Raw genomic sequence first — 12,288 nt, 5'->3', positions numbered from 1 at the left:
TGAGGCAACGAAGGCTTCTACTTCTAGCAAAGTCTCTCCCTTCAGCATGTACAAGTTTGCAACTATCTTTTCACCTTTCAACACCACAAGCGCTCCACGGAACATCTTCAATTTGATGGTTCCCACGCCAACGATCTCCAAGGCATGATCATTGTAACTATAGACAGATCCTCCTGAGACAGGTTCATAATGATGGAACCATTCTCTTCTTGAGGTCATGTGATATGTTGCTCCCGAATCAATGAGCCATATATCTGCATATCTCTTTCTACCTTCCACGGTGGTTGACGTTTCACAACATAGAGCATCTCTATCATCAGAAGTGTTTGCGGTATTGTCTTGTGGATTGGAGTTTTTATTTAGACTCCAACAATCCTTCTTCAAGTGACCCTTCTTTCCACAGTTGTAGCACTTTAAATTCTTCTTGCTTCTCGACTTTGATCTACCATGTTTGTGACTGCTACTTTGGCCACGTTCTGTTGATCTTCCTCTCATCGTTGTCAACGCTTCTGTTTGTTGCAGATTTACTTATCTGTCTTCCTTGTTCTTGCGCCGATTTTCTTCTTGTAGAATAGCAGCTGCAATGTCATCGAAGACTAGAGTGGTGACATTACTGTTTGTCAAGTTAATGATGAGTTGATCATACGAATCAAGTAGACTTTGAAGTAGAAGTTCAGCACGTTCTTGTTCTTCTATTGTACATCTTAAGGATGTAAGCTGAGAAAATAACGTGTTCAATGTGTTTAAGTGCTCCGTCACTGAAGTAGATTCTGATATCCGGAGAGTATACAATTTCCTCTTAAGGAAAATTTTATTGTGCAACGATGTGGCCTCGTACAATTTGGTGAGATGATCCCATATCTCCTTAGCTGTCTTTTTCTCTTCGATGCTTGACAATACTTCATCTTCTAATGCTAGATAAAAGTTTGCCATATCATTCCCGTCCATCTCGTTCCATTTGTTGTCATCTATGAAATCCATCGGTCTTTCACTGATAGCTGCTAGACAACCGTCTTTCCTCATGATAGCCTTCATCTTCAATTTCCACAATGAGAAATTTCTCCCATTGAATTTTTCAATATCAAATTTCGTTGCCATAGCTTCTTTTACGGATAGCTCCCACTATTCACTATCGTGAATAGTTCTCTGGAACCTTCAAAGAATGGGTAATAACTTCTTACTTTCTTATGTTAGAGGATCAACCTTTTGGTGGCAGCCACAAAGACAATAAGCAGATATTACACACTCTAATCTGGATCGGATACCAATTATTTCGGAAGACGGCTATCGGATAGAGCAAAAACGCAACTGATAATTTGAGAAAATAAAAATTGAAGATAAAAGAGACACAAAATTTACGTGGAAAACCCCTAAATAATATAGGGTAAAAACCACGGACAACGGTAGAAGAATTTCAGTATGAGAAAATAGGAATTACAACTTCTCTCGATCTATCAAGGAGAAAACAATGATAATTCTCTCTTGATAAAAAGGAGAAAACAACTCTCAAGAAACTCTTTAAATTCTCTCTAGTATTGGAAGAAAGCTAGAATGCTTTGGGATGATTTTGAAGCTAAATGGGTTAGGGTATTTATAGCTAAATCTTAAGGACTTAATCTTGTAAATACCCTAAAGTTTAGTGATTAAATTTTATAATTATACCTTACTAAAATCAACCAAAGTTGGCTGCCCACTTAGACTAAATTAGCAGTCGGCTATTGCCACTATAATTGACAAAGCCAAATTTGACTTTTCAATAATTCATTTCATCTTCTACGGATAATTACAACAAATAATGATTTAAATAGTGTAAGGAAAGGGGGAAAGTAGGAAAGAAAGAAGCAAGCAAAAGTGCAAACCTTGAGATGCTAAAGTGGCAAGACAAACATCAGAGAGCCCGAAATTCTTCAGACTCAGCGATTCATCGAGACTACAAGAAATAGCATCAAGGGAAAAAACCAATTTCTTTTTCATCGGTTCTTAATAAAAGAATATTTTATTAATTTAATGTACTATTTTATGATATAAGTTTTGCACTAAACGTGATAATTTTACAATTCTACTATCGTGATTTTTAATGTATTAGTCAAATTCTTAAGGAGGGGTAAAATTTTTGCAAATTAAGTTTTTAAAAAGTTGAAGGATACAACGAAGTATCTTCTTCAAAGCTGAACTCGTTACGGTTGAAGATATTTCTTTTGAATCCAAAATATCCTCTTCCTCTTCATCTTCAATATCAACTTCTACTTGCATAAAAAAACAAGTGAGGAATAAAAGTAACTGAAAATGTTGATACATATGGGGAGTATAACCCAGAGGCTTGAGGCGATCTTGGAGATGAAGGAGATGGGTTTGGTTATTGTCGAAGACTTGACAACAGTGACCTAAGAGTTCCTTGAAGGAAACGGTGCCGAAGGACATGGAATCGAGGAGGTTGAGGTCGGCGGTGGCGGTTGAAACGCGATGATTTAGGCATTGAATGAACGTCGATGAAGCCGAATCTGAGTTGCCAATAGTACGATCATCAAAATAAGAACAGTTTGGTTAATAAAAGAAGTTGAGAAATTAGAAAAGAAGAAAAGGGGATAACCAAGAGGGATGGGGCGGCGGTCGATGGATTGCTTCATAGCGTCGCAACTGATTTGAAGGTGGCTGCAGAATGATCCCAGACTTTTGCCCAAGTTTGTTATCAATTCTTCCATTTTCTTTGAGATCGGCTTCTGCTATTGCTATTTGCTATCAGTTTTGATTTTCTAATTTCATTTAAGCGCCAAACTCCTTTTCTATCTTTGGGCTATTGCATACTTTGGTCTCCAAACTATATTCTTTCTCCATTTCTGTCCTTTTACATTTTTAGTCATGTCAAGATCTATGACTATTTTTTTTCAAATAAGTCCCTTCCTTTTGTTAGTCCATAATAAAACGTGTCATGTGTACCTCCGAGTACTCGATCAAATCGAGTCAAAAAGTTTTGAGTTATTCTAATTGATAAATCATATTTTATGATTCAAATTTAAGTTTTGAGTTATTAAAGTTGATAAGTCGCATTTTATGACTCAAATTTTATTTGAAATTTTTTCAAATCGAGTTAATTTAAGTCTTTTGAATTCTTATACAAATTTAATTATAATTATTCATAGAATTAAAGTATGAATTAATTTTAATTTTTTAATTTTTTTTCTAACCATATAATATATATATATATATTCATATTTGTTTCACATTATAATATTATTTAATATATCAAATATAATCTAAATTTATAAAATATATTTACAATATTATATTTTATAAATCTACAATGAAATAAAGCTAATAAATACAATGAAAAGTGTCTGCTCCAGGCAAAAGCTCAGACGGTATCCATACGTGGCAATGACTACGGACATGTAATGAAGAAGGAACTACTTGACGAACTAACAATACTGAAGAATGCATTGATTAACATGATACGAAGATTAATAATTTTAGATGTCAATTAATTATTAGATTATTCGAGTAAAAATGATACATGTTTAAAGGTTCGAAGTTTAGAAGAAATTTTATCTAGTGTTATTGAAAATCATATTGAGGACAACACTAAAGATGATACAATGCATTTGTAACCAATTACACAAAAAGAAGCATTCTTAATGACAACAACTCTTTTACAATTTTTTTTATTGTAGTATAAGAATATAACACTGGAACTTTTAGATTTAATAAGAAAAATTAGAAATGAAATACAATTATATTTAAATTTTAAGAAAAAACAATCAACAATAGAATCATATTTTACTAAGTTGTCATAGTTATATTTTTAATTTTATATAATTATTAATTTATAATATCGAATGGACCATAAATTTTTATAAGAGTCTTCCGAAAAATTATTATCTTACTAATTTATCGAAATTATTAATTTAGACTTTAGGTCCAAGTCGGGATCGAGAAAAAATATTATATTAAAGAGGTTATTAATTTATCAAATATTATTGTTATAATGTATATTGTTTTGTTTATTAAACTAAATAAATGGATATAAATAAAAAATATTTTCATTTAATTAAACAAATTATTTTGAGTAGAAGTTGTCGACTAGTTTATGGCCATCAACAAATTTATTTGAAAACTCATTTATGTTCAATTAGTTTGTTTATAAACTCGTTTATTAATTAATTTAGTAAAGTTGATATTTTTAAAAGAATATTTATGTTTATTTAATTTATTTATAATATGATTATTAATATTGATATTTGATAATTTAAAATCTAAAAAATAACAAATATGTTCAATTACTGAATTACATTTGTTTATTATTTCGAAATAAATTTTTAATTATTTATAAATTCAGTTATATGTTTATGATATAATTGCGAGAAGGTTAAAATATGCTTCAAGTTTATGTGTTCTTCGTATAATTGAAATTTAATTTTTTTAATTTTTTTTATTTTAAAAAATTAAGTTCAATTATTAATCTAATTAAACTTTTCTTTTGTTAAATTTTTATGTAACATTTTGAAATATGAATTTTAAAATTATAAATTAAATTTTGAAAATAAAATTAAATATTACATGAACTTGTTTTTTTTAAATATACAAAAACCATTGTATCTCCTAATTTCTCTTGCGTTTTTCTTTATAATGTTAGAGTAAGTACAAATTAATATTTGTTTAAATACTTTCAACTATGCAGTGATGTTCAAACCCGAGATCTTAAGGGATACAAACAATCCCTTAACCACATAAATCATATGATTTGAGTCCAATTTCTCTTCCGTTTATCTTCCTTCCTACCTTTCCCATCCAATCCCCAAACTGAAAAAAAAAGAAACATTTCAAGTGTCAAATGAAAACCAAACTTCGACAGTAAGCATAATGCATGCTATTTTAACAGAGTCATAGATATAACTTTCATATATTCTTATTCATCACCAGACTAGATTGTGTGCCTTTGAGACTTATATAAGAGGAAGAAGGCAGGCTGTGTTTAGGCAGCAAGAAGCATTAAACGAAGCGATTTGGCAAGTGGATCGGCCATCACGTTGTTTGTTCAATTCAAGAACTGAGGCTCCAATTACAAATATTAAAAATGGTGTGAAACCACGTCTTTGCTAAATAATTGCTTCAAGTTTCCTCTTCTTTATTCTCATTTATTTTAACCTGTGAAAATGTGGTACCAAAACAAGACTGGCCACCTCAAGAATTGATCAAACACTAACCCCAGAAAGGTACTAGTTCATTTCTTTGACATAGTTTTGAGTTATACGGGCGGCTCCAATGGCTGGCATAGCCTTTCGCTATGTGAATTCCATTGCTCTAGTTTTGACCATGTATCATAAACCATTTCCATTGTGTAGACACCAATTTTCTTAAAAGATAGAGCTAGCAAGAGTTCTTCTCCTAAGAGGACTCTTCCACCACCATATCTTTTAAAGCAACAACCACACCAACAAACGTGCAACAACCGAGCAAGGAGTCTAGTTGCATTAGGATTCTATTGTTAGTTTTTTTTCACTATAAATACATGTAATCCTCCCAATTTGTAAGACACGATATACGAAATAAACAGCAGAAATTACTAGCAAATCGGAGCAAAAAACGTGATTCTCGAAGAGGAAAATAAGTAGAAAAGGTAAAAGTTTGTACCTTTATCGCTTTAAGTCTTTGCATATGTGTTTCTCCATTATTCTTTGCTCGAGTCAAACCCAAATAAAATCATTTTTTGCCGATGAACGGGAAAGTTTTTTAAAGATCTATCTTGTAGATTTAGTAATCCCGATGTCCGATCTTAGAAAATTATTTGGATTTTCAAAAAATAGAGAATAAAAGCTTAAAGTTAAAACATTCATTTTGCCCCCCTAATGCGCAATATCAACGTTAATTGTCTTTCAAATTTGGCCCCAATTTTAGCTTTTCTTTTATAATAGTCATTTGTTGTTACATGCATATTTTTTATTATTCTTATATTATATATATATATATATATATTAATTATCTTCATTTGGCTATTTTTTATATATATTTTTTATTTTCTATATTCTCTCGTTATTTATATATATATATATATACTTTTAATTCTTTTTCATATATCATTATTATTTATATATATTTTTATTACTATAATTATATGTTATATATATTTATTATTTTATATATTTCATTTTATCTTTTATTTTTTTATCTTCTATTTTTAGTTTTGTATTGTGATTGTTATTATCTTCTTTATTTTATGTATTTTATTTATATATATATATTTTTTATATTTGTTTTTGTGCCTCTTTATTTTATTTTATTTATCTTGCTTACATCTTCTTTATCTGTTTTATTTTCTCTACTTTATTGCATTTATTTTTATTTCACCTTCTTTATTTTATTCATTTTTACTACATTTTTATCTAACATGTTTCTTGACTTCCTAAAGGGTACACTTTTAAAACTATCAAGGGTAAGTATTTGGGATCGTTATTTTACCTTTCAAGTTAAACTTTCAATTTTCTTAATTAAAGACAATTGGAAATTACATAATATCGAAAGGGCAGTTCAAGGGTGCTAACCCTTCCTTGACTGTAACCGACTCCCGAATCCGACACATCTTTGGTACGACGTAGATCAGGTAAGAAATAAGGTATCCGATCAACCCATTTTTCATAAAATAAATGATCGATGGCGACTCGCAACTCAATTATTTCAAGTCGAAGCCCAATTCGAGGCCCAACCGAAAAACAGTTACGACAGCTTGGCGACTTCGCTGGGGACAGGTAAGTGAGTCAGGCTAAGGTAATTTTCAGTTGTCTTTTTAACGAAAAGGGTAAGTTTAAATTTTAAGGTAACATTTCGATCCTTTTTTTACTTACTTTTGATTATATTTTCGGGTAAATAGTTGTACTAATCGTTTTCTCGTGATTTCAGCCTTCAAATCTTTTTCATTTAAGGCTCTATACCTGAGCTCCAAAACCTGTCTTAAGTGGGGATGAAAGCGACGCCTTCGTGTGAATTTATTCACCGTGCGGGCCTAGCAAGTAGCCTTCGGGATTCATATACCTTATGTCTTCGTGTGAATTTATCCACCGTGCGGGCATAAGGGAATGTGTCCTCTCGAGTTTAACTTAGTCTACACAAGCATGTGATGGGTTTAGGACTAAGGGTCTGGCAAGCCCAAGGGGCACCCGCAAGGAGAACTCGGATACCATTTTTAGAACCTAAACCGGGAAACCATGGAGAATTAAAGCCTACCTCGAAACCACATTCCAAAACCTAGGATATTTTTACCCTAACCATTTTATTTTTTGTGTTTTTTTTCTTTCGTCATTTTTTTATTTTTATTTTACTAATTCTTTTGCCTTTTTGTTTGTTTTATAGCATTTGCATCATAACAAGAGGTTATTGATCCTTAAAAAGCGTTTGTTAAACACAAAATAAATCTGAATTAATGGACAAAGGTGTTGTAATACAAGAGATTAAAAACGCTAAGGCACGACTATGGTCCGAGAAGACTCAAAAAGAGAAGGGAGACAGTCTTCAGGGAAATTATGTGTCAGAGCTTGTTAGTTACGCATCTGTCAGCCTGAAACAAAACGATGTCCAAGAACTACGAAATATTTGGGACAGTTGGGGGAATGACAGAAAGCAGAAGTTCAGCCAACGATATGGTGATATTGCCCTCTTACTCCATGTCAAGACTGATGAACCCCTGCTCTGAGCATTAATTCAATTCTGGAACCCGTGATATAGTTATTTCACCTTTAACCGGGAGAACATGGTGCCCATAATTGAAGAGTATACTACCCTACTGCACTGCGAAAACATCAGACTAGAGAGGGCATATATCAAACACATCAAGAGTCAGTATTTCAAGAATGAACTAGCTAAGATTGCAGGGGTTAATGAAAAATAGGTGACTGGTCGACTTCGACACAAAAGTAACGGGGAAGGAATCGAGTGGATTCACATAAGGCAACTAATGAAGAACCACCCTGATGAATGGAAGACTATAGACCTTTTTGCACTAGGTCTGTACGGTCTGTTTATCTTTTCGAAGACTTTGGACTGCATCGACGCAGCCGTGGTAGAGCTATTCGAACAATTTCCAAGGTGAGTTAACCCAGCACCGGCCATTTTAGCTGAAACCTTTCGATCTCTCAACCATTACAGAAGAACTGGAGGAGGAAGGTTCGTTGGATGTATTCAGCTCCTTCAAGTCTGGATTTAAAGCCACTTTTAGAAGACTAATAAGGTAGCCTATCGCCGATTCAGCCACTACCTATTCACCTTTGGGAGAATTCATCACTAGGAAATGGCATGAAGCTGCTTCAAAGGAAAAGTGGATGAAAGTTTTTACACATCTTCAGGATCGGGATATTACCTGGAGAGCCCCCTGGTTGTTCCTCGGTGACGTTCTTTTTCGGTGTGGGGATTCTGATACTATGACCTTACTTGGACTTTGGGGTGCAGTTGGGTATGCTCCATTGTTAGCACTTAGACAGTATGGGGCACGTCAGTTTGTCCCGGTAACATGCGGGCTAGCTAGATCAGAGTTTGTGTATAATGGTGATAGTTATAAGAAGAGGATCAAGGAAGCAGCTGATTCGTGGAAGAAAGTATGTCGGATGGATGTTGTGGCTGCCAGAGACATGCTTACTCCAGATTATGTGGAGTGGCGAAGACTGAGAAAGAATGATAACATCCCGGTACCAGAATTTGAAGACACCCGGACCATGGAGAAGCATCTCAGGCGTGTCCCTTCTGAACTTGAGATAGTTAAGGCGGAGTTTGAAGCTGTGAATAACGAGCTGAAACAGAAGGTTAAAGATCTGGAAGTTGAACGTTAACAATGGAAGCTATATGCCGAATCTCAGAAAGATAGAGCAGACAAGCTGGAAAGAGAACAGAAAAGAGTCCGTTTTGAGCTCGAGGATTTGAGAAAAGGGTATCAAGATAAAGTCAAGGATAATTCCAAGTTGAAAGTAACCTCTGAATACTGGAAAGACGAAGTTCATAGCTTAAAAAGAAAGTTTGAGGGGTCTGATGAAAGATCTTGGAAAGAACAGTTGAAAACTACTCAGAGGCGCTTAGCAGGCAGTCAACATCAAAATCAATGTTTGAGAATCCAGATGGCTGACCTAGAAAAACAACATGAGAAGGAAAAACAATATCCGAGTTAGAAGTTATTGTGGATGGATTCAAGAAGCAAGCAGCCGAGCTTCAGATAGTACCCTTCGACGGAGGTCTATAGTGGCGTTTCCGTTGGGAGCAAGAACAACAAAGGGTGAAAGCTAGAGACGTAGTCATTTGAGATTTCTTGGATCAAATGCAAAAAGCAGCCCGTCATTTTCACGACTTGGCAAGGGAAGCTGTAGTGGTTCGACAAGGCATTCAACCAATGACAGATAAAGGCAGAAGACTTGTTAACCTACTAGAAGCTGTTCGGGGTCTAGAGGATTTAGTCCGAACGTACATTTGATTGTTTTTATGTCTCTTACAAGATAAAACATTTCTGTCTAAATAAGGATTATTTATAGTGATAGACATTTTTCTGGATCAATGCCTCTAAATTGCATACATTGTGCAATGCATACTTTGCATTTTATATTTCATGTTTATTTTTATATTTTCCATGTTTTTACGTTCATATTAACTAACAGAACATGTCTCAGAAAGGGAAAGAGCAAACACCAAATTTACCATCACAAGCATTAAATACGCATCATCCACATAATACTCGAGCAAATAAGAGACAAATTGAGGCCAGAATGGAAAAACTCGATGAGGACATGGCAAGATTGTAAAAAGAACTAGAAGATAAGATGGCTCAAAACAATCAGAGCACCTTGGAGTCCATCAAGAAAAACTAGGAGTCCTTGGTCGACCAAATTGTAGCCAAGTTATCGCAACAAGCTAGTGCAGTAGGAGGAAGTCCCTCCGAGGGGGTAACCATATCACCAACCCCACAAGTGGTTACTTCACCCGGGATCTTACCCAAACCACAAGAAAACTCCTCTGCTATCAAAGGAAAAGAATCATCTGCTGTAAAGGTGCAAACTTCCACAACTAATCCTGATAATCATCCGAATGATTATAATATCCCGGATTTCAATGAAGATGACAAAGCAAGAAAGATGGAAGAGAAGATCAAAATGTTAGAAGATCGAATGAAGATGGTCCAAGGGAACCATGATTATTATGGAGTGGATGCAAGAGAGCTGAGCCTAGTTCCAGATTTTGTGCTTCTGCCAAAGTTTAAAGTTCTTGAGTTTGAGAAGTTCGATGGGAACAGCTGCCCATCAGCCCATATCACTACGTTCTGTCAGAAGATGACAGGATATGGAGAGAATGACCAACTCTTGATCCACTGCTTTCAGGAGATCCTGTCCGGTTCAGCTATCCGGTGGTACAACCAACTCAACCGAACTCATATCAAGACATGGAAAGACCTAACCAAGTCTTTCCTGGAGCAATACAAACATATTAATGATATGAGACCATATCGAGTTATGCTACAAGGCCTGGAAAAGAAGCACAATGAGAGTTTCCGACAATACGCACAACATTGGAGGGATTTGTCTGTGAGGTTCATCCACTCTTGGATGAAAAGGAGACTAGAAAGTTGTTTGTACAAACCCTGAAGACACCTTACTTCGGGCACCTAGTGGCAATTACGTCGGGAGATTATTCATACCTAGTCATGGCCGGTGAAATGATCGAGTTGGCCATTAAACAAGGAAAAATCAAGGGAGGAGACTCTAGTAAAAAGCCTTCCACGGAGAACAAAGACCGAGATATCAACAATGTCAACACTTACAATATCAACAAGGGTGTTACGGTCTCAAGCTCAAAAAACACTCCAGCTGTACCATCTGGTACTTCAAACCAAGCTCAGAGAGAACCAAGGAAAGAAAGGGAAAGGGAGCAGATCGATCCCATTCCCATGACATATAAAGAGCTATATCAACAATTCTTCGACACTTATGTTGTGTCGCCTTACCCAATGGATCCGATGAAGCTCTTGTACCTGATATGGTATGACGAAAACGCTCACTGCGAATATCATGACGGTGTGCAGAGACATTCAATCGAAGGTTGTCTCGCATTCAAGAGGCTTGTACAACGAATGCAGAACAAGAATTAGATCACTTTCGACTCTGAAACACCAAATGTTTCCCAGAATCCCTTGCCTAATCATCTGGAGACCGGTATTAATGCAGTCACCACCGAAAATGGTAGAAGAATTAAAACCAGTGTTTCAGAAGTCAAAGCTCCTCTGGCTTGGGTATGGAGCCAAATGGTAAAGGCAAAGCTTCTTACACCACAGTCATGTGCAGCAAATGGTGAATGGGGTAACTATTGTTGTTATCACAACGAAGAGGGACATAAAGTGTAAGAATGCTCTGAATTCAGGACATTAGTCCAGCTCATGATGAACCAGAAAGAGTTGGAGTTTTACAAAGAAGTTCAGAATTCCCTGGAGGCAGATGTTTACATTACCGAAGAATCATCAGACAAAAGACTCGGTAGGGGTAGTCCTTTGGTTATTACTCCTAAACCAAAGATGATAACAGCAATTCTACAAGCAAAGGTGGTGATCACGGTACCTCGACCTTTTCAATACAAGGATAGTTGGCAAGTGCCTTGGAAGTATGAATGCCAGGTAAGCGCTTCAAAATAATGTGACAACAAGGTGGGGCAAAGACCACTGGAGCCCTTCAAGGAAGATGTGCTGGCTATCAATGAACCTATAAAGGAGAAGAAAACTAAAGAATTCCTCAAATTTTTGAAGCATAGCGAGTACAGTATTGTAGAACAGCTCCACAGCTTGCCAACACGAACTTCAATATTGGCACTTTTATTAAACTCTGAAGCACATAGGGAGGCACTGTTGAAAGTTCTGAATCAAACGTTTGTGCCACAAGACATACCAGTCAGCAAGATGGATCGACTGGTAAGTAATATTCAAGCTGATAATCTCATCTCATTCTCAGATGATGAGATTCCATCCGGAGAAAGAGGCCGAACAAAGGCATTACACATCACTACCTATTGTAAGGGGCATGCCTTACCGAGTGTGTTGATCGATAATGGCTCAGCCTTGAATGTGATGCCTTTGATGACATTGAAGAGGTTGCCAATAGATACCTCTCATATGAGAGCCTGCCAGAACGTGGTCCGAGCATTTAACGGGACCAAGAGAGAGGTAATTGGCAAGATTGAGGTACTGCTAATGATCGGACCAGTCACCTACAACATTGAGTTTATGGTGATGGATATTATGCCTTCTTACAACTGTCTTTTGGGAAGGCCATGGATTCATCA

The sequence above is a fragment of the Hibiscus syriacus genome, unplaced genomic scaffold, assembly GCF_006381635.1.
Source record: "Hibiscus syriacus cultivar Baekdansim isolate YM2019G1 unplaced genomic scaffold, ASM638163v2 tig00110160_pilon, whole genome shotgun sequence".
In the NCBI taxonomy this organism is placed as follows: domain Eukaryota; kingdom Viridiplantae; phylum Streptophyta; class Magnoliopsida; order Malvales; family Malvaceae; genus Hibiscus; species Hibiscus syriacus.
Note: the sequence above shows the minus strand (reverse complement) of the source record.